Here is a 24,284-nt window from a genome sequence, read left to right on the forward strand (position 1 = left end):
GCTGGGGATTTAGCTCAGTGGTAGAGCGCTTACCTAGGAAGCGCAAAGCCCTGGGTTCGGTCCCCAGCTTTAAAAAAAAAAAAAAAAAAATCTGTGGCAACTTCCTACAATAGCCAGAAGAACTCTTATGCAAATATCTTCCTCCTTCCCAGAAAGTATATGCTATCAATTATTCTGTGTTCTTTCTCAATTCCTATTTAAACACTTCTGCATTTAAAAAGCAGAAACACAGAGACATGGTTCCCTCAGTCTTCTACCCCCATGACCCTGTGGCCACCATAGGATCCCCAATCTTTAAACTGAGACAGAAACTAGCACTCAATGTTAGGAAGAACCAAGTTTTCTCAAGTTACAACACTTAAGGCACTTGAGAGAAAAAAATGTAAAATTAATGGAAATTTAAAACTTTAAGCTTCAAAATGCACCATTAAAAAAAATAAAAAGAGGGGCTGGAGAGATGGCTCAGCAGTTAAGAGCACTGACTGCTCTTTCAGATGCCCTGAGTTCAAATCCCAGCAACCACATGGTGGCTTACAACCATCTGTAATGAGATCTGATGCCCTCTTCTGGTGTGGATGAAGACAGTGTACTTACATATAAATAAATAAATCTTTAAAAATAAATAAATAAAGCTATGTTGGGTGGGGTCTTGTCCTGAGGTCAACACTTCCTTTAAAAAAATAAAAAAATAAAATAAAATAAAAAGAGGGACTGGAGAGATGGCTCAGCAGTTAAGAGCACTGACTGTTCTTCCAGAGGTCCTGAGTTCAATTTCCAGCAACCACATGGTGGCTCACAACCATCTGTAATGGGATCTGATACCCTCTTCTGGTGTGTCTGAAGACAGCTACAGTGTACTTGTATATAATAAATGAATAAATCTTTAAAAAAAAAATAAAAAGAGGGCTGGAGAGATGGCTCAGTGGTTAAGAGCACTGACTGCTCTTCCAGAGGTCCTGAGTTCAATTCCCGGCAACCACATGGTGGCTCACAACCATCTGTAATGGGATCTGATTCCCTCTTCAGGTGTGTCTTTAGAATGTCAGTGTATCACATACATCAAATAAATAAATAAAATCTTAAAAAAAGAAAGAAATACTTGCTTTAAAAAAAAAAAAAAGAAAGAGGGGTTAGGGATTTAGCTCAGTGGTAGGGCGCTTGCCTAGCAAGCATAAGGCCCTGGGTTCGGTCCCCAGCTCCGGGGGAAAAAAAAAAGAAAAAAAAAAGAATGCTTTAAAAAAAGAAAGAAAAGAAAAGAAGATACCAGCGGTAGTGGTACAAGCCTTTAAACCCAGCACTGGGGAGACAGAAGACAGATCTCTGTGAGTTCGAGGCCAGCCAGGTCTATAGTGTGAGTTCCAGGACAGCCAAGGATACACAGAGAAACCATGTTTCAAAAAAAACAAAACAAAACCAAACAAAAAAAAAACAAACAAAAACAAATTAACAAACAAAAAGGTGCGAAGGTGAGGTTGGAGAGATGGCTCAGTGGTTGAGAGCATTTCCTGCTCTTTCAGGAGCTCTCTATCCTGCCTATCCTGCAACTCACTCTGTAGACCAGGCTGCTCTCGAACTCAGAGCTCTGCCTGCCTCTGCCTCAGCAGTGCTGAGATTAAAGGTGCGCACCACCACTGTCCAGCACTAAGCTCGTCTGTTTTAGTATCTGGTCTCTAGTTGACTGAAGTGTTTGGAAAAGGTGAGGAGGTGAAGCCTTGTTGGAGGATGTTTCTGGGGGTGGGCTTTGAAGTTTCAAAAGGCTCCTAAAGTTCCTAGTATCCACTCCCTGCTTTATGGATGTGGGTCGAGACTAGGATGTGAGAGAGAGAGAAAGATTCGAGTGTTCAGCTGTTCCTTCACTCTGCTGCTATGGACTCTCAATCCTCTGAGACCATGTATCAAATTAAACACTTCATATGTTACCTTGGTCATGGTGTTTTACACAGCAATAGAAAAGTTCTAAGGTAGGTACTGGAGACATGAAAGAAACATGTGACTTGTCCTATAGATAAAACTGTTCCCAAACCCAGATGTGCTTTCTGAAGAAGGGCTGGAGGTTCCTGGGCCAGTTGTTCACTATGTGAATCCCAGCTCCTTAGATTACACAAAACACTGCCCACAGAGGCCAGCACACTAAGGAGACAGGATGCAGCCAGGAGAGCAGTGAAGATGGGAGGCGGCTCAGTGGGTTGAGCATCTGCAACACAAGTGTAGTACGTAGTCTTCCTCCTTTGTCAAGGGCTAGTTAACAGAACAGACAGTAATAAGTGGCCTTGGACCCCACCTGAGATTCTAGCCCCTCGGGCAGCCATTTGTATGCAGTCTTGCCCTAATTACAAGGTCTCAGGAAGTGCTCAAGTATACAGCTGGAGAACGTTAACTGAAAGGAGTACACCCCTTTACAAGTATAGGAAAGCCATCGTCCAAGCAGTGCACGATCTCCCAGTGCAGCCACCATGCTGTTCCTCACACTCCTGTAAGAAGCCCTCAACCTAAGTAATTCAATAAATGCAATGGTTCTCCAGGATGAACTTTGGTGGAATAGTATTTTGTTTGTTAGAGTGAATACTCTTATGTGTCTTCAGGAACAGAATTATCAAACTATGAACATGATGACCTGAGTTTAGGTTCCTAGAACCCACATACAAGCCAGATGCAGTGCCATATGCCTGTAACCGCAGCCCCAGGTACATGCATGCAGACAGATCCTGAGGGCTCACCAGCCAGTCAGTCGGGCCAGATCAGTAAGCTGCAGACTCACCGACAGAGTCTGTCTCAAAAAGTAAGGTGTGGGCCGGGGGGTGCTGCAGTGACCAGCTTAGTGGGTAACGGTACTTACCCCAGTCTGGAAGGACCTGCAGGGTAGAAGGAGAACACCAACTCCTGAAAGCTGTACTCTAACCTCTGCACAGGTGTCAGGGCACACACACACACACACACGCATCCACGCACACACACACGCGCGCGCGTGCATACACACACACACGTGCACACATTCACAAAATAACAATTTAAAACATTTTTTAAAGGTGGAGAGAATAAAGACCACTAACAGATTTCTGTCCTTCACATACACATGCAGAGATGAATACATCTCCCATACATGCATACACATGCGCGCTCATGCATGCACACACACACACACACACACACACACACACACAGAGAGATATGAAGACAAGAAAAATACCATAGCATCTTCTGGGGATCCCTGAAATCCAAGGCCAGATTGCATGCTAAAAAATCAAGGAAGTCGCCCAGCCCAGAGAGCAGGAAGCCTTTAGCTACTCAAAGTTCCTCAGTCAGGAGAAAAGGAAGAAGAAGACAGCCTTTGTCACTTCACCATTGCATGGCTTAGAAATGGGGTCTGGCAAAGAGCTAAACATATGAGAAGGAAGTAGGAGCCTGTGCACTCAGCCTTCCCTGTCCTGGACTGTTTCTGCAAGGCTAGGTGATCTGCAGCAAGTCTGACGGACAGAGAGGTAAGGAGCAGGCAGCATTGGGGTCTCAGATGAGAGTCTCAGAGAAATCACCAAGAAGGCCACTTTCCTAGGCCACGTAAGCTCTCCAGGTCTGTGAAGGGCCGCCTAGGGAAGGGGATAAAAGGAGCAGTGATGTAGCGAGAACTTTCTGTATCCCAACAGGAAGCAACTGCGGCCCAAGGAAGCATAAAATAGAATCCAAGAAAACAGATGTCTCTGAGGAACCAGCAGAGAGGAGAAAGCAGCACAAGGTGCCAAGAGCCCTGAGTCAGAGGGGAGACCCAAACCACAACAGGACATGTACCCACAGTTTGGCCAGGGTAAGCTGCTATGTGAAAGCAAACACAAAAAGTTAAGCTTTCCCCATTTACAGCTTTAAAACTGTCATGTCATTCAGAGGCTACCAATGAATGGATAATCCACCTGAGAGCTGCCCACAGCAGGGACACTGGGAGGATGACACCCGCTCTCTGACACTAAGAGGATGACATCTAAGTCAGCACAGTTGTAAGCTTGAGCTCTTGTGTTTTTCCCCCATAGTGGTCAATTTTTTAGTTTTCCCGAGTGATTTTCATGTATGGCTAAAATGAAAACCCAGTTACAGACAAGTGGAAACCAAGGTGAAAGGAATTACAAAGCCACGTGAAGTGGCTTACAGCTGTGATACTGTACTCAGAAGGCTGAGGCAAGAGGATCATCGAAGTTCAAGGCTAGCCTAGGCTACATATTAAGTTGTAGGTTAGCTTGGGCTACAAAGACTGTCTCAAAAAATAAATCATGAACAGGAGAAATAGCTCAGTGTTGAGGGTACTTGCTGCTCTTCTAGAAGAGCCAGGTTCCATTGCAAGCAAACACACAGCAGCTCACAGCGGTCTGTAACTGTAGTTTTGAAGTATGTGATGCCCTCTCCTGACCTCTACAGCACCAGCCATGAGTGTAGTGCACATACATACACAAAGGCAAAACACTCATAAACAAATATGCAAATCAAAATATAGAAGACTTGTATATAAAAAGTTTAGCAGGAACAACAAAAACAGAAAGCATACACACATTACCAGGGACTTACAGACCCTACAGATAGCTACAAGATAAAGTACCACACTAGGCCTGAGCCTCATCTGCTCAAAAAGAGCTGCTACATCAAAGGGAGGAGCCCCTTCAAAGGGCACTACCCAACCTAACGCCTCCCACCATAGCCCAGAACTTGTCTGCTCTGAATCACACTCACCCACCAAAATGCCTACCACCAAAGAGAGAGACTCAGAAAACCAGAGCAGGTCTCTTCCTTCTTGGTGAATCTATAGCTAATGTCTCTGATGCAGAAGTTGATCTAAAAATCTAAGAACCATTCCCATGCTGGTAGGAAGCCAAAGCTTGTCAGGACTATGACTTCCAAGGAGTTCACCGAATACAGGCAGCACAAGACTAGGGGGTCTTTCTAAATTAATTGTGAGCTCACTCTTTCCATCATGTGGGCTATCAGGCTTGGTGGAAAGCACCTTTTTCTGCAGAGCCATCTCACAGGCCCCGGACTAGAGTCTCTAAAACAGGAAAGACACACAGAGAGGCACGTGCAGACCTCTAGTCCTAAGGGAACTACTCTGAGCTCAGAGTTGGCCACTAGATGAAACCAGAATACTTAAGAGGAGCCCCAAGTATGCAGGCTGCAAAAGACACTGCACAAATACATCGGAAAATACCAAGAAGATCCGCAGTCAGCGCCTGGGGGCCCAAGAGGCAATGTAAAGAGTTAATTTCCCTCCTAAACAAAGGCTAGGGACTATAGTAAAGCAAGCAAAGGTAAAAGTTCTTCCAAGTCTGATAAAGGCTAAGGATACAAGACATTTGGTGAACAACAAGCAGGAAGCCAATGCCAGGGCTCGTGGCTATCAATCACACTGGTAGGGGGCGGGGCTGGGGAGGGAGAGCTAAGAGAGCAACAGCATGCAGTGCTGCTGCAGAGAACTGGAGCTCCATTCTCAGCACTCCTGTCCGGCACCTCACAACTAACTGGAACCCCGGCCCCAGGAGACCTGTGTCCTCTTCTGGCCGCCATAGGCACCAGGACTCATAGACAGATAAAGGCACATATAGCTAATAAAAATCGTTTGTAAAAAGTGAGGGGAGAAAACTTGGCACTGTGAATGTAATGCACCGGCCTTCCCAATGCCAAACAGAACGTCCAATCCATAATTCTGTGCCCACTTAGAACATTCTAGAAAAATAAATCTCAGACACAGCTGTGCTGTTCTTCTCACTCCTCTCCTCTCCTCTCCTCTTCCACTTTCCCTCTCTTTCCTGATTTTTTGAAACATGGTTCCATGTAATCCAGATAGCCTTGACCTATTTCCACCATTTTGATTATATAGAGCAGTAGTGAGTGGTAATTCTTTTTTTTTTTTTTTTTCTTTTCTTTTTTTCGGAGCTGGGGATTGAACCCAGGGCCTTGCGCTTGCTAGGCAAGCACTCTACCACTGAGCTAAATCCCCAACCCCGTGAGTGGTAATTCTTACATTTTCAGTGGCTCATCAAATCCCCCAGTACTTTTTCCTACTTATGCATTTGTTAATTCATGTAAGAGATATTTCTCGTGGAGACTGGAGAGATAGCTCAATGGTCAGGAACACTTGTTCTTGTGGAGGATTAGAGTTTGGTCGCCTGCATTCACTGGCTTTAACTCCAGCTTTAGAGGATCCAATGCCTCTTCTGGTCTCCAGGGACGCAGCATTCACATGGTACCCAGACAACACGCAAGTAAAACACCCACACGCATTCAATAAAAATACACAGATTTTAAATAAAATTTTGTTGTGCTCATACCAGGCTCTGAGCAGAAACTGGTGAATAAAACCAGCCTGACCTATGTCCTTAAATAAGAGTGAGGGGATGAATAAGGGGTAAATAGATAATTACAAATTCTTCTAACTTCTGTAGAAGGAGTGTATCCTTTGGAGAAGCATGGCAGGAAAGATCTGCACTGAGTTCAGTAAGGACCGACCTCAGCTCCAGGCTAGGACCCTGACTGAGAAGATGGTCAGACTCTGAAGGAAGGGACTTTTAGAGACTGATGGGGAGGGACCAGTGCCTGGAAAGGAAGGTTGTACCCAAGTGCTACTGTAGAGCTTAGAAACCTTGGAGGGGGGGTTGGGGATTTAGCTCAGTGGTAGAGCGCTTGCCTAGCAAGCACAAGGCCCTGGGTTCAGTCCCCAGCTCTGAAAAAAAGAAAAAAAAAAAAAGAAAAGAAACCTTGGAGGGGATGTGCAGATTATAGAGCTGGGGGCTGGAGAGATGGTTCAGCAGTTAAGAGCTTCAGCCATGCTCTGCCGGTTTGATTCACAGAACCCGCATGGCAGCTCATAACTAAATGTAACTCTAGTTCTAGCAGATCTGATGCCCTCTTCTGACCTTCAAGGGCAATGGACACATGTGGTACACAGACATATGCAAGCAAAACATCCACACAGATGAAATAAAAATAAATCTTTTTTTTTCTTTTTTTTTTTTTTTTTTCGGAGCTGGGGACCGAACCCAGGGCCTTGCGCTCGCTAGGCAAGCGCTCTACCGCTGAGCTAAATCCCCAACCCCAAAATAAATCTTTTTTAAAAACGAGATTGTAAATGTTATTCTATGAAGAGGCCACTAAAGCATTTTAAGCAGGAGAGCTGTGTGATAAACTATCAAGGACTGATGGGAAAATGAGCACCGTCAATCAGTCTGTCTATACTCCAGATGTGATGACTGGAATGGGAGGGTCCACCCTTCATCTGGGTCAAAGGCTGGCCTCCAGCCTCCAAGCTACAGGACAAGCCAGAGTACAGCCAGAGGAAGAACGAAAGCACAACAGCAGTGTGTGCACCTGCACTTGCCCGCAGTGACCGATGACCTCTCAGCCCTTCGCCTTCCTCTGGCTCATCTTCCCACAGACCACTCCCAGGACTCCTCAGAGCTTTGTCACCAATGCTCAAAGCAGCAATTCTTTCCCTTCCTCAGCCCACGTCTTGAATAATTCATACATCTTTTAAGCTTTATCTACTGGGAAGGAAAGGAAAATAGAAATAGCCAATCATCCCATAAGGCAGCAGAGGCCTAACACGGATGAGGATTCCAACAGCAACAACAACAACAACCATCACTGTGGTCCTGTGTTCCTTACAGGAAAAGTCTATGTACAGACCTTCATGTGCAACAGTAGCATTCCCTAGATACACATGAATGTGTTACTGAGCTCGGTGGTGTGGACGCCTTTAATCCCAGCACTCAGAGGCAGAGGCAAGTGGATCTCAGTGAGTTCTAGGCCAGCCTGGTCTACATACTGAGTTCCAGGACAGGCAAGGCTACATAATAGTTCAAATTCCATCTCCAACTAATCTGCCTTTGTGTCCAGACACAGAAAGACTGACGCCCTTCACTGTTTATGCTCAGGGCAACTGCCCAAGATCCTGCAACCCATCTTCAATGCAATGTATGCCAGTAGCACCTTGGAAACAGGATCCTCTACTCAGACAGACCCTGAAATGACACTGACCTACCATGTATACCATACCTCATCCCGTGGAGGTGCAGGGGCTCTCAGCATCACCTTTACAAATGAGAAAGTTTTAGTTTTCTATCACTAAAATGAACTACCCAATTATCATGAACTTACAGGGGCAGAGGATTATTGAGGGCTGGGGAGATGATTCAGTGGGTAAAGTGCTAGTCACACAGGCATGAGAACCCATATAAAGCTGGATGCAGTAGCATACACCTTCAATGCCAGTGATCCAGATTCCAGACGGAAACAGACAGGAGATTCTACAACCCTGAATGGACTAGTTAACCTGGTATATACATCAGCAAACAAAGACCCTGTCTCGCAAACAAGGTGGAAAGCACGAAGGAAACCAGAGGGCTTTCTGACCTCAGCATGCATGTTGTGGTGCATGTGCCCACACTCAAACACACAAAGGTTAAGAACAAGAGAAGCCTGGCACGGTAGTGCCTTTTATCCCAGCAGCATTCAGGAGGCAGAGGGCTAGATCCCTGTGAGTCTGAGGCTATACTAGGGGGTGTATGATTCTAGAAAAACGGACTATTGCTTTAAGTCTCCAGTGGGGATGCCAGAAGGCAATGGTAGGATGTGTGTCAGAGCAAACTGCTCCTACCAGAAGCCAGAAATCGGAAGAGAAGGACTAGATGAGTCACAGTCCCACAACCACCTTTCAAGACATAAGGATCTTACTTGCTAAAGGTCTCCCCTTCCAATAATGCCACTGCGAGGCAAGCCTTTACATAAGAGCCTTGTAGGACACTCAAGATCCAAACTGCAGGGCTGAGCATAAAAGCGCCCGGGTCTTTAATTCCAGAAATCGGGGGAGGCAAAAACAGGTGAAGCTGTGAATTTGAGACGGGTTAGTCTACATAGTGAGCTCTAGGTCAGCCAGAGCTACAATAAAACAATGTTTCAGAGATGGGGTGGGGATGGGGGTAACATCAAACCACAGTACAAATCGTGTGTGTGTGTGTGTGTGTGTGTGTGTGTGTGTGTGTGTGTGTGTGTGTGTGTGTGGGGCAGGGCGGGGGGGGGGGTCTTGCCACCATCATTGATCCTGCACAACTATGGCTGGTCAAACACTCCATCTCTCACCCCACATCCACCTCCCCAAAGCTCTGCAAGTAAAACCCCACCAACCCTACACCTCCTAAACATGACCCTCCAGCCTGGACAGCACAAATGAAGCCCAAGTCTTCCTCATGGTGCCTAGACCCCTGGCATACTTACATGTCAGAACAGTGGCCTTGGCTAATCGAGCTCCCCTGTCTGCTCTGTTTCTGCAGTTAAATACAACCACAGGAAAAGGAACTGAACAGTCTGCATCCCCTTCCAAGCCCCAATCTCGCTCATGCCTGAGCTGCTTGAGAGTCTTTCCCTGCCTGCCCTTCTCATACTTTTCTCTCTGTAGACCAGCTAGCCTCATACTCAAGAGATCGGCCTGCTTCTGTGCTTCTGGTGAAGGTGTGTGCCACCACCACCACCAGGCATTCTTTCTATGCCTGAAGATCCTCTCTGACCTTCTTACTCTTCATCAAGAGCTCTCATAAGCTGAGTGGCCAGCCCACAGCTCTACCTACTCACTTCCCACAGGAGCTTCAGCAACACTCTCTTCTATTCTACCATTTCTCTCCCTCTTGGAATTCTGCCCCTCTGCATCAAGCATTCTTTAAAAAAAAATACTTTCACTGTCCGCCTGTAGCTTCTACCCTGTCTTCCCTTAAAAACATTCCAGCATGCTTTGCTCCTCTCCTTTATATCTCTGATCAGCAGCAGCTCTGACGCTGACCAACGGCTGCTTCCCATCTACCTCACAGCACAGATCCGAGCACAGCCACTGTGGCTCAGTCTGCCCTCTCTACTGCCAGCCCAGGTTATCCCTTCTATCCTGTTATCTAGGGTGGACTACTCCCTCCTTTCCGTTATTTGCCAGGCATATCGCCTCCTCCCCCCCACCCCTAACTCTTTTCAGGAGATAATTTAGTTGGTAAAGTACTTGTCATACAAAAAACGAAGACTTGAATTTGAACCTTAAAACTTGTGTTTGAAAAATGAGCTGGAGAGATGGCTCAGCTGTTAAGAGCACTGTTTGCTCTTCTAGAGGGCCCAGGTTTGATTCCCAACAACCACACAGTTCACAACCTTTTGTAACTTGTTTCAGAGGCTCCAATACCCTCTTCTGGTTTTCACAGACATCAGACATTATTCACATGGTACCTACCCAGTCACACACTCAGAAAAGACCCACTCATACACATAACAAAACATTCTTAAAAAGAAAATTAAAAAACAAAGGTGTGGCAGAGACAGGCAGATCTCTGGGGTTCATGGGCCAGCCAGCCTAACCTCATCAGGCACCTGAGGAATGACATGAAACTGACCTATGGCCTACACACACACACACACACACACACACACCATCATCGTCATCATCATCGTCATCATCTATGGATTTCAAAATCCCACCCTCCACCACTAGCACACTGGTGGAGCCCTAGTCCATGCTGCCTTCATACTCTCTGCCATCGGAGGCCAGCTGTAGCTGTGGGCTTTGCTAGGGTTCTCTCAGGAAGAGTTCCTCCTGCCCAGCTGCTAAGCTCTCCCCAGCTCCAGTTCTATTCAATTCATGTTCTCTGTGAGTGAGGACACCTAACTCCAGCTCTCCTCCACGGTGTGTGTCTGCCAGTCGGGCACATCACCCGAACCACAGGAAACACAGAAAGCACGGGTGGTCAGCCCTCACTCAGCAGCCACACAGCCATTCATGCCCGGGGCCAGGGAGGGAACAAGTGGCTCGAGATGAGTGTGGTGAGAAGGGAAAGCTCTGGCCGCATGACACTTGGCACTTGAATACAAGTTCTTCTAATTAGCTGTGTGGGACCTGAGTGTCACAACCTTTTACAGTCATAGGTCAGAAGCCCTAACCACAAAACCTGTTCAGGGTAGAGTATATAAAACCTAATGTATGTCCAGAACAGCATGTAGAATATATAAATCAGATTGCAATAGTGATATGCAGTGTTTTAAAGTATCTTTCTAGACTCTTCATACATTGACAGCATCTTCTGACAAAGCAATGTTCAAGCCCTTCCAAGAGTACCATGCTCCTGGGGAGTCATGTGTACAGCCCCTGCACAAGTGCTGTGCTCCTGGGAAATCACATTTATAACCCCACCTACATTTTTGAGATAGGGTTTATGTAGCCCCAGCTGGCCTAATCAATGTTGGGATTATAAGCATATATCATCACCCCTACTCCATAACAGCCATCCCATTCCCCTTAAAACCTCCTCACCAATGGAAAAGAAAAAGTTATTGAATTATTAAATTCCTGAAAACTTGCAAAATAAAGGTTAGAAATCAGATTTATTTACTCATTTTTTCAAAATGCATTCTTTCTATCAATTTATGCATGTGTGTGTTTTGCCTGCATGTATTTCTGTGTACCATGTGTATACAAGATCCACAGAAGCCAGAAGAAAGCACTGGATCCCCTGGTACTGGAGTTACAGCTGGTTGTGAGCCATTATGTGGGTGCTAGGAATTGAACCTAGGTCCTACAGCAAGAGCAGACAGTACTTTTAACCACTGAGCCATTCCTCCAGCCGCTAAAAATGGATTTTCATTAATGCATGCACAAAAAATTTTAGAAACAAAACATCTTAAGTGAACATTATTTTTCATTTAGAACTATTAATCAAAAGGAGAAAAAGCACATACATCTATATCCATGTACATGCATGCTAAATATAAAGTATTCCTACTATGATAATGAGGATTGAAGACAGACAGACAGCTGCTACCATGGAGGGACCTGGACAGTTAAGATATAAGGAGAGAAGACTTTCAGTCTTGGTGTGCGTTGTGAAGATCCAGGTAAAACTAGCTGGAGTCTCCTTCCTCCACCATGCTCAGACAGGCAACAGGTGCCTTTACCCACCGACCATCTTGCTGGTCTTCTCTTTAATGCTTTGCACATTTGCTCAAACATTAATATTAAAAAGAAATACCTAGAGACTGATTGATGAAACAATTGATAAAACGCTTGCCTTGCAACCATGAATATTTGAGTTTAGCTTCTGGAACCTACGTTTAAAAAAAAAAAAAAAAGATCAAGTGTGGTAGCCCACACTTTGTGAACTCAGTACTGGCAAGCTAACTGAAATTCGTTTTTTAAAAGGGGAAGCTGGAAGGATAGCTCAGCAGTTAACAGCACAAGTTGCTCTTGCAGAGGACCTTGGTGCAGTTCTATTCTCTGCACCCACTCAGTGGCTCACAACCATGCATAACCCCTGGTTCAGCCTCCCCCCACCAAATCAGGCACACAAGCAGTGCACATAATATATGAAGGCAAAACACTCACACCCACAAAATAAAAAGATTGAAAGAAAAAAGGTGGATGCCACCACCTGAGGAATAACACTTGAAGTTGTCCTCCAGCCTCAGTGCACACATGCACTCACACATACATACATGATCACAGACAAACACACATGCACTCACACATACATAATCACAGACAAACACACATGCACTCACACATACATGATTACAAACACACATGCACTCACACATACATGATCACAGACAAACACACATGCACTCACACATACATGATCACAGACACACACACACAAAAAGAAAAACTTTTAAGAGGTTCACTTGGAATGGAAAACCTAAAAATAAAATTAGGAAAACAAGGGGCTGGGGATTTAGCTCAGTGGTAGAGCGCTTACCTAGGAAGCGCAAGGCCCTGGGTTCGGTCCCCAGCTCCGAAAAAAAAAAAAAAAAGAACCAAAAAAAAAAAAAAATTAGGAAAACAATATATACTGTCAAAAGGAATATTTGGGAATAAATTTAACCATGATATAAAAATTGTACAATGGGAACTGTCAAACACTGTTGAAATAAATCAAGAGACCTAAATAATCCTAAGAGACCCTAAGTTCACAGACTGAGACACTATCCACTGTAAAATTTCAACACCCCAGACTATATAAAACAACAGTTCCTGCTGAAGCCAATCTCGTGTGATTTGAAAAAATGGCCTGACTGACCCGGAAGGTCCCATGAAAATTCTAAGACCCAGAATTGCTAAAACAGTCTGGGAAAAGAGGAAGTAACAGACGCAGGCCTCCTGACTAGGAAGCTGACTGCTACACTACAGACGTCAAAACACAGCACAGTCATGGGGACACACAGAATGCCAGAGGGATAACAGCCAGGAAAAATAAAACCTCTATCTACAGTCAGGTGATTCTTGACAAGGATGCCAAGACAGATCAATGGAAAAAGGAAGTTTTTCCAACAAATGAAGCTGGAAAAGGTAGCCACACACAAAAGAATAAAGTTAGGCCCTGATTTTGCAATCTATAAAAAATTAACTCTGCCAGCCATTGTGGTACATGTATGTCTTCCTGGCACTCAAGAGGAAGAGGTAAAAGGATCAGGAGTTCAAGACAGGCCTCAGCTACACAGTGAGTCTAAGGCCAGCTTTGGCTAAACAAGACCTTGTTTCACCCTCCCTCAACACATAAATAAAAAATAACTTAAATGGATCGAACACCTAGCTGCATATATAACATACAAAGCAACATGTAAACAAAAGATTGTCCGTGCATAGCTGGGCTGGCACACACCTCTGGTCTCAGCACTCAGGAGGCAGAGGCATTCAAAACCAGCCTGATCTACAGGGCCAGTTCTAGGACAGCCATAGCCAAGAGAGAAACTCTGTCTCAAAAAACTAAAAAATCAGGACATGAACTAAAACCATACAACTCTTAGAAGAAAACACAGGAGTAAAATTCCTGTTATTTTGTTTTTTGACACAGAGTTTTGTCATGTATTTCAGACTGGCCTTGAACTCACTATGCATCTGTTAGAGTCTTGAGTTTCAAGCAAACCCCTGGCCTCAGCATCCAGAGGGCCACCATACACCATACATCATCAACCTAGAGCTTTCTGTCTGTCTCTCTCTTCCTCTCTCTTTCTCATGCACACACAAACACACACCACACACATATGCACACATATACAAACATACAGACACACATATACACAGGTACACACATCTTACATATCTCACACATACATAAAGTGTATAACACACATACATCATACACACATAGTGAAAAGTATCTGTACATCATATATTTGAGCAGGAATTTATACATACAGTTCTATAGTAAAGACAACCGACTGAAGAATGGACAAGGAGTATAGCTCAGGAGTATAACAGGTACCTGACACATGCCATGGATTTGATCCTTGGCACTGGAGAACAAAAAGGCTCAGGGGCGGAGGGGTAAAATCAGGAGAATTAGAGCTCAAGTTCATCCTCTGCTATACAACAGGTTTGAAGCCAGCCTGGGCTACATTAAACCCTACCTTAAATATAAATAACAAATAAATAAATAAATAAATAAATAAATAAAGTAAAAATAATTGAAACTTTTATATGTTGCTGGAGGGCAATGTAAAATGGGGAAACTAATTTAAAAGACTTGGCATTTCCTCAAAAATACACAAAGAATTAACATTTAGCAATTCTACTTCTATGTATATAACCAAAAGAACTGAAAACATGTGTTTATATAAAAACTCAACCACAAGTATAAAGGATTAGTAGCATTTACATAATCACCAGCAAATGGAAGCAAACAAATGGACTCCAGTGTCCATCAATGGGTCAATGCACAGTATGTAGTCTGTCTTTGTCACAGGGCCTAGTGAGCAGCAGAAAGGAATGGTGTTCTCAGACGTGTTATAGCACACTGGGAAGTGCGATGCAGCCCCTCACCAGCTTCTGTCAATGTCTTGCCTGTCCCATCAACACAGCTAAACTATTTCCATGCTTCCTGGTAGTCCCCAGACTCATTCCTAACACAGCAGCCTGGGTGATGCTTCGCATTTCAGTGCAGGCTAACTGGCATCACCAGTCAACTCCTGGGTCCTTCAGGATAATTCTCCAGTGCTATCTACCACATGAGTAACTCCCCACACCCAGCCTCTATATTTGGTCTCACTCCTAGGAGATTAGTTCTAGCCACCAACTCAGAGATTTGATTGCCTCTGTCTCCCAAGTGCTGGGCTGGGATTAAAGGTGTGCACCTCCACCCCCTGGAGCAGCAGCTAAGCTTGTTAACGCCAGGCAAAGATTTCCGTATAGTAAGCAAGTGCTAATTCCTACCTGTGAATACACAATGTTGGTTCTCTTTAAGAACCTACCTAGGGGTCTGGAGAGATGGCTCAGTGGTTAAGAGCTTCTGTTACTCTTCCAGAGGACCTAAGAATGCTTTCCAGCACCCATGTCAGTTCACAACCACCCTGCAACTCTCTAATTCTTGTGGATCTGACGCCTTCTTCTGGCCTCCAAGAGCACCAGCAGGCATGCACACGGTGCCCATATATACATGCAGGCACATGTACAAATGTTCATATACACAAAATGAAAGTAAATCAATCTTTTAAAAGAGAGGGAGAAAAGGACCCTGCCTGCTCAGTGTAAAGTACGGCTTGGTCACTTCTGTCAGGGCCACAGCCCAAAGGCCACTACATTAGCTCTGAGAGCCACTGACAGCACTTTCCAGTTGGTTCCGCAAAGCCGGCAACCAACGTGGATTTTGAAAACAATTTATCATTTAAAATGCACTGACCAAGGACACACAGTAACTTCACTAAGTTCTAATATTTCACACAAATGAAGTGAGTAGATAAAGCTGAGGCTGGCAATCTGCCAAACCCTTGCCTCTGATTATCTGTGCACTGACTCCACACTGGAGATAAGGTGGAGATGGACTCCCCTCAGGAGACGGTCTCAGTTCTGTGAGGTGTAAGCAAGGTCCCAAATACCTGCTTCCTCCGCCCTGACTCCACACAGAAGCTGCTGGGCTGGAACCTCATGATTCTGGCTCCTTCCCTCCACCTAAGGTATGCTCTTCCGGGGCCGCTAAACAGCTCCTCCTCAGCCGCCAACATCCCTCTGTAACAAGGCCACCATCCGGTATACACCAGCCTAAAGTCTGCAACCCGTAGGCAACAAATGCCTCCTATGAGTATGTCAGGCTATTGCTTCATGCCACCCACAGACTGGGAGCATAATTCAATTCTGTGTGCCCAACAGAGACCTGGACTGTCTCCTTCACCTCTGGGCACTTGAGCATCAAGCTGCTGGTACACATCAGGTGTCAAGAAAGACTGGAGTAAAAGCAGGCCTAGCAGCAGAACCCGACACTAAGACTGTGCCCCAACAATTGAGAAGGACTAGCCTTAGCCAGAGAGCGGCCTTGGGCAGGGAGCCCTGTACTTTTCTAGGAGACACCTCAGGCAGATGTGCATCCCTACAGAGAACCCACAGGAGAATTTCTGTAATCCACAGCATTGTCCTTTCACCTTTATAGATCAGAGCTGCTTCTAGTACTCCCAGCTAAAAAATCCAAGGATTTCAGAACACAATCAAATACTAAATATAAAACAAAAGGTCAGCATCACTGCAAATCAATAGAAAACAACACGCACAGTTCTAGAATTTACTTTACCTTAACTAATAACACAGGTAGCACGCAATCTGATGCCTTAATAGCAAGAGGTCTGTGGGCTGAGGGAACTTGTGTGTGGCTCAGAGTACAATCCTGACAGCTGAGAAAATGCCCTCCACCAAGTCCCAGGGAATAGCAGAGGACTTGGGGTGGGTGGAGGTGCGGTGGGAGGAGATGGTAAAGACTGAAGCAGCAGGGAGGGGCTGTCACAGTCATGTCCGCACCTGGCTGGCAGCTGTACCCCCACTCTTTACTCGGCCACTACTGCACACTGCTCCCTTAAGAGGACAGAAGTGTTCTGTTGGCCCTCACCCACACTCTGCCTTACGACCCTGAGCAGCAGACAGGACAGTGGTCAGGAAGTAACCCGAAATGGAGTGTAACTCCAGGCTTTGCACCCAGACTGCACTGAGCAAACATCGCAGACTCTGCCTCAACACAACCCCAGACTATATCAGAGCCTTTTTGATCCCCAACTGTGAGATGTTTCCCTGAAAAATCCTAGTCATTCTTGTTTTTAACCCCTCCAATGAGATAGAGTTCACATACTACACGAGCCACCCATTTAGAAGTGTGTAATTTTAGTATATTCAAAGGTATCTAAAACCCTTCACTGGTCAATTTCAGGACACTTGCATTACCCTAAAAACCCCATGTCTCTGCCATTCCCTAGCCCTCAGTAACCACTAGACTGCTTTCTCTCTGGATTTGCCTACATTAGACATTTCATAGTAATGTAATCTCAGAAAACCAAATCTCAGCACTCAGGAGACTGAGGCAAGAGATCTTGAGTTTAAGGTTAGCCTAGACTATATAGCAAAAACCTATTGCAAAGAAGCAAATAAATAAGTAAGTAAGTAAGTAAGTAAATAAATAAATAAATAAATAAATAAAATCATTCCCATGTCTGGTCTCTCTCATTAGGCACAGTCTGCTCCTCCCCTCTTCTTCTTCTTTGAAACAATCTCACTATGTAGCCCTGGCTATCCTGGAGCTCACTCTGTAGACCAGGCTGGCTTCAACCTCACAGACACTCACCTGCAAAGGTGAGCATCACTGCCTTCCAAGTGCTGGGATTAAAGCCATGGGCCACCACTCCCGGCTTGGCATAGTATTTTCAAAGTTTATGTACGCTATAACAGGAGTCAGTAACTCGCTTCTTTTTATTTGCCAATAATACTGCTTGGTATGAATCTATCACATTTTGTCCATCTGTCTGTTGATGATATTATGAGTTGTCTCACCTTTAGCTACTGTGACTATCGTGCCCACCTTCTGTGTAAATGTGCTGTTATTTTTTTGTTACATTTATTTAATGTGTATATGTGCATGTGCACCCGCCTTTGTGTGCATGCTATACAGCAAGTACAGATCAGAAGACAAGTTTTGGTTTTCTCCTTCCACCGTGTGGGTCCCAGGGATCAAAGTTCTGTGAATGCACATACACAGACACAGACAGACACACAGACACAGACACAGACAAAAACACAGACATACAGACACAGACAGACAGACACACACACAGACACACATCCCTCATGACCAAAGGGGGGTCAGATGGAAGATCTGGGAGAGATTAAGAATGAAGCTCAGGACAGAGCCATGTTTGCAGACCCTGGGCCATAGCCTTCCAAGACTGGCCTTACGCTTTACTGCAGGGAACTAAGCCCAAGCTTCCACAAGAAACCAGGAGGTTTCACCAAGCACCTGGGTACTTCCTCCCCATTATCTGTCTGAAACTATTAAATAAAATTAAGTTTTGGGAAGCAAAAATGAAGCAAATGTACCCAAATTGAACAGTTTAAACTTCAGGAAGTAAGAGAACAGAAAGGCCCAGTTAACTAGGAGCAGCCAAAGTAGCCAAAGCAATAGAAAAATAAACAGGTCTGGCTGGGTATTAATAAAACTTTATTGCCAAAAGAGACAAAAAAGAAGGGGAAGATAGGAAGTGTCTACTTACAGATTTTAACTTCTGATCTGTCTAGAGAACTAGCCTGGCCTTTCTATTGTAGATGTTGTTTGCTTATACACTTGAAATGTTATTTTTATTTTATATATGTAGATGTTTTCCCTGCATACATAGCTATGCTGTATGTGTATGCTGTATGTGTATGCTGTATGTGTAGTGCTGTGCCCAAAGAAGTCAGAAGAGGGCATTGGGTCCTCTGGAACTGGAGTCACAGATGACACTTAGCCTCCATGTGAGTGCTGGGAACCAAACCCAGGTCCCCTAGAAGAACAGTCAACACTCCACTGAGCATCGCTCCAGTCCAGTTCCAGTTTTCTTTGAGATGATGTCTTATGATGTATCCTTGTCTGGCCTGGAACTCACAGAGATTCACCTGCCTCTGCCTCCATATGCCGGGATTAAAGACCACTGCTGTAGCACTCCCACTGCTCAGACAATTTTATTTATTTTCTGTATGCATGTGTGGACATTGCATGCCAAGGCACCCATGTGGGAGGCAGAGGACATCTTCCGGGAGTCAGTTCTCTCCTCCACTATGTGAGTCCTGGGAAGTGAACTTGGGTCATCAGGATTGGTGGTGGGCACTTCTACCTCCTGAGCCATCACCAGCCTTGAAATGCTGCTGCTGCTGCTGCTGCTGCTGCTGCTGCTGCTGCTGCTGCTGCTGCTGCTGCTGCTGTTGTTATTACTTTGTGAGTGTGTGTGTGACAGAGAGGGAGAGAGAGAAAGAAAGAGAGAGACAGACAGACAGAGACAGATAGGGGGGTGTGAATGGCCACAGGGGTGTGTGCAAAGTATGGCATAAAGACAGAGGTTAGAGGACAACTTTGTAGAATCCTTTTTCTCCTTCCACCAGGTAGGACACAGGATAAATCCAGGTCAGCAGGTTTGGTGGCAGCTGCCTTTAGAATCGAGCCATCTCTCTGGCCCTCTCATTTCTTTTCTCTATTTGACATGGTGTATCATATAACCCAGGTTTGGCCTCTAACATGCTATTTAACACTGGATAACCCTGAACCTATGATCCTCCTGCCTCCGACTTCCCTAAAGTATTGAGATTACAGGCATGTGCTACCACACACGGCTTTATGAAATGTAAGGGAACCAAAACTTGGGCTCCTGTCATATTAGGCAAACACTCTACAGCTGAGCTACATCCTCGACCCTGGGCTCTCTCCTTTCCAAGCTCCATGTTTTTGACCAAAAAATCCACATACATCCAAGTGATTACACATAGATTAGCTGTTCAATATAAAAAGTAATGAGTAAGCAATGCTTGTGGAGTGCTTGCATAGAATATTGAAAATATTTCCAATACTGATCATTATGCTTTTCCACTGAAAGCCTAAAAGTTAAAAAGCTGTATCACTGAAACAAAAAACAGAACGCACACACTGATATACATACAGACATACCACACACATACTCAAATACCCACATAGACAACACATACCACACACAAACGCACCACATACACACATATGCACACTACACACACATACCATACACAGACATACCACACATACACATAGCACACAAATACACACACATACACACACAAACACACAGATTTACACACTACATACAGACACATACACACATCACACACAAAACCATATACACACAAAACGCCAACTGAGAGGAACAAAACAGATGATGCCTGGCTCTTAGAATTCACTGTAAAAAGATTAACATGCATTCTACATGAAACAATGAACAGAGAGCGAATTACACATCACTATAACTCACAACAGATACCAACAAATCTCACTTATGTCACTATGGCACCAGAGAGCCACAGGACAGCCAGCATAGCTAACCTGCTTGAGTTCAAAAAGACATACCTAGTAAATGTTACTCACGGGGTTTCAGGTCCTGATCCCTGTAGGGACAGACGTGGGCAGTGCTATAAGCCAGGTGAGGAGAAATTTCCTAGGAGGATGGTAACAGTTGCCCTAGGACAAAGTCCAGGTCAGACTCTGTCACAGGGCACAGGGAAGACCTGGGACATGAAATTGGGGACAACTCAAGGGACCAACAAGAGAGTGAACACGGTGGCACAAGAATCACAGAGATCAATGCCTAAGGGTAAGGTTTTATCTGGGGAGGTAGAAAATGTGGTAACATGGGAAGAGGGTGTCGTGAGCTGGTAACCAGCACATTCTATCTCTGTATGTACATGGCTGGCTGCACAGCTAGTCTACTTCAATGAACAAAGCTTTGTGGCATCCTTATGCAGTGCCCAAAAAGCCAACTGTGAGGATTGTTTGTAAGGTCCAGTAGAAGGGTTTTGCTAGTAAAACTGGATGTTTCAGCATAGGAACACAGTTCGAGGATTTTTTTTTTCCTTTCTCAACAGCATCAAGGAGTCAAGACACCTAAGGAGAGGCTGCAATAGCCAGACTGTGAAACCATGCACGGACCTGTGAGTCTGTTGTGTGTGACTCCTAATCCATGGCTCTTTGCCCCAGCACACATATGGCAAAGGCCAGAATGAAATGGGACTACTTTTTTCTTTTGTTTAAAGACATGGTCTCATATAACTCAAGCGGTTCATATAACTCAGTTTGGTCTCAATTCTCCTACTTTCTTCTCCAAAGTGCTAGACACCAAGTCCTTAAAAACAAACAAACAAACAAAAAACCATTCTCACTTTCACTGCCACAAGTCTCAAGACCTCACTTTTCTATCAGAGTATAAATAAGATTTACCACTTTCATGAGTAAAGTGAGATAAAGAGGGAAAGTAATGACTAGATAAACTGTCTCCTTGGAAAACACAGCAATTTCCCTCACTCTGTTTAAAGCCTGTCTTAACCTCTTCCAGTAATTTACCAAGGCCTGTTACCACGCAGGTAATACCAGGCTCTCATTTTTTTTTACTTATTTTCTCTTTGATGTCAACGTATATTTTAATAAGGTTACCTTTCTTAATTCAAAGGTTAACACTGAAGTTTGGCACTGTAGGCCTGACTCTTCACTACCCAAGGCCTGCATACTCCCTTTTTTCTGGCAATACCAACCTCATCTCTCCCAGTCTGTACTGTGGCATTCTGTGAAGTTCATCAGATGCTTGTTTACCAAAAATTCTTTTAAAGCAACTCTATGCAATAATTTATCTAAGTGTATAAAATTGGTTCTTTTCTCTTTAGAAAGATTTTCTTCCAACCAGCTAGCTGGCTCAGTGTGTAAAGGCACTTTGATCTGAGTTTAATCCCTGCAATCTATATGGTCAGGGGTGAGAGACAGCTCCTAAAATTTATCCTCTGACCTCTACAAGACGGTGCTGGCACGTACACAAAATGAAAATAATTAAACACACACCAGCACATACACAAAATGAAAATAATTAAACACACACCAGCACATACACAAAATGAAAATAATTAAACACACACACACACACACACACATACACACACACACACACACACACACACACACACACACACAAAAGTATTTTGAGCCAAGCATGGCAGTGCATGTCAGACAAGATCATGAGTTTGAAACCTGACTGAGTACATAGCAAAACCCAGACAAAATTACAATTTTAACACACACACACACACACACACACACACACACACACTCTTAGCTTATGTACTTTGTAGCACACAATCCAACCCATACCTAACAGCCTGCAACTTAGTAGCAAGAACAATTCTTGATACTCAACCTTCCCAGGTGTGAAAATTTTTACAAGTCTTAAGTCATAGAGTCCTCACAACAGCATTCTGAGACCAATACTATTAGTGTACCCATTTTACAGCCAAGAAACCAAAGGGCAAAGAGACCTTACTTAATACCACAAAGCCAGTAAAGGAGGAGTCATGACTCAAGGGCGGTCAGTCTGGCTCCAGAACCAGCACTCATTTTCACTCTGCTCCAGCCTCCTCAAGACAGCTGGTTAGACCACGAGCTGGAAGGAGCCATCTCTCCATTCCCTCCTAGGCACTCAGAATCCCTTAAAGACTGGCTTTCCGGACTATCCAGTCACACCTCTCCGTCTTCTAATTCCCTTCCCCCACGTTCATTGTAAAAAGGGGAGCCAGGGACAAAACCACCTGCTGTTTACAGACTGCGCCCAGGACGCAGTGCTCAGTTGCCCTCCCCAGCTCCCAAAGACAAACGTCCGTATTGTCTGCACCACGGGAGGAACTGAAGCCTTGCAACTGTACGTTTTTCTGCAGAGGTCACTGGAGGCCTGGCCAACCCGAACAACACTGAAGGGGGAGGGGGTCCAGCCGCATTTTTGCGGCTGAAGGTTGCGTAGCGCCCACAGCAGCTGCGGTGAGCAGCAGCATGGAACACACCCACAGCTGCCGCGCCCGAAGCGGGCAGCACGTTTTAAAATAAAGACAGCCTGGCCGGGATGCACAGCCTGCTGCCTCGCAGCCCCCACCCACCCCACGCCTGCCAACAACAGGCGCCCAGGGAGTTCCAAGTCTGAAAGGCCGGGTAGAGGACCACCCGAGCCTGCCGCAGAGGCCCTGCCGCGAAGCCAGGGCGCACCACGCGCAAGCAAGCCACGACCCGACCCAGAGACGCCCACCGACTCCCGGGCATCGCGGACAAAGCCTGGCCCGCAAGATCCTCGCCCGGCAATTACCACCTCTCACCACCCCTAAACGGACGGAGCCCAGCGCACAGGAAGGGCACAAGCACACCGGCTCTGGGCCTGGACACATAACGCATGCACACCTGTCCTCGGGACACACACCTGTCTGCAGGCCAGGCACCCTCACATCTCACATTCACCATCGGGTCCACCCCAACCCCAACCACCTCAAGCAAAGGGCTCTCACACAACTATCTTGGGCAGGGACACACACGCACTCACGCCCATCCAAAGGCCGGGCACGCGTGCAGACCATGGCACCTCACACCCACCCTCGGGCCCCTTCTCTTACGCAAACCCGCCTTCACACTCTCTGGCCCTCCGCCGCAGCGTTCGCGTGCGGACCCTCCCCGACCGGGTCACCTGGAGCCCCGATTCCTAGCACGACTGTGCTGGAGGGGGCCTCCGCCCGGGCCAGGCCGTGGGGCCGCATCGAGGCCTCTCCGCCATCTTCCCGGCCCGCGCCGCCCACCTCCCGCGCTCTCACCAGCCGGCCCTGAGCGGGGCGCGCCGCCACTGCCCCTCATCACCGACCGCACGCTGCGCCTCAGCTCCCGGCGGCTCCCGGCCGCCGTTGCCGCCGCAGCCAGCGCTTCACGTCCTGGGTCTCCGCCGCTAGTCCAGTGCGCTGCGGCCGCGCGTCCCCCGTCACCAAGCGCAACCCCCCGCCTCCGACTCCGCCCCCGCGAGGATGCTGGCGCCGCTAGGGGGCGCCGCCCGCGAGGCTGCAATGCGCCTGCGCCACCGCGCAGCCCCTCGGGAGCCCAAAGTGAGCCCTGCCTGGGTCGGAGGCCCCGCCCCCGGTGCAGCGATAGGCAGCCGTTTCGCTCTCACCTGTACCCACCGTACCCACCACTTCTGAAGGTCTAGGTCACCTCAGGTGTGTCCTAATGTGGGTGTGGCGTGACTTTATTAGTTCTAACCCTGCTGGGGTTCCTCAGCTTAAGATTTACCTCTTTCTTGACTCTGGAAAAGTAGCCATTGTCTAAAATACTCTGCGTACTCCCTGTTTCTAATTTCCCTTTATGATTTTCCTCTTATCTTCTTAGTTAACTGAGTTATCGTGGTAACTCAGACACAGCCTTAAATGCGCTCTCTTTTCTATTTTTTCTATTTTTTTATGTGTGTTGAGCGTATGAAGCATGTGC

The 24,284-nt window shown here is 45.9% G+C and overlaps 1 protein-coding gene across 11 annotated transcripts in view; it reads right to left on the reverse strand.

Annotated features, from left to right (window-relative positions):
• The window catches only part of Arhgap39 (Rho GTPase activating protein 39), a 92,583-nt gene extending 68,770 nt beyond the window's left edge, over positions 1 to 23,813 (reverse strand). For 5 of the 11 annotated variants that reach the window (XR_005486709.2, XR_005486708.2, XM_063264135.1 and 2 more), the window contains exon 1: positions 23,624 to 23,813. The gene's annotated coding sequence lies outside the window, so the exon portion shown is untranslated. Of the gene's footprint in view, positions 1 to 9,243; positions 12,702 to 23,428; positions 23,549 to 23,623 lie in introns of those variants that run through there. The other 6 variants (XM_006241866.5, XM_006241867.5, XM_063264134.1 and 3 more) reach the window with 4 other exon arrangements.
• Positions 23,814 to 24,284: the final 471 nt, after the last annotated feature.

The sequence above is a fragment of the Rattus norvegicus genome, chromosome 7, assembly GCF_036323735.1.
Source record: "Rattus norvegicus strain BN/NHsdMcwi chromosome 7, GRCr8, whole genome shotgun sequence".
NCBI lineage: Eukaryota > Metazoa > Chordata > Mammalia > Rodentia > Muridae > Rattus > Rattus norvegicus.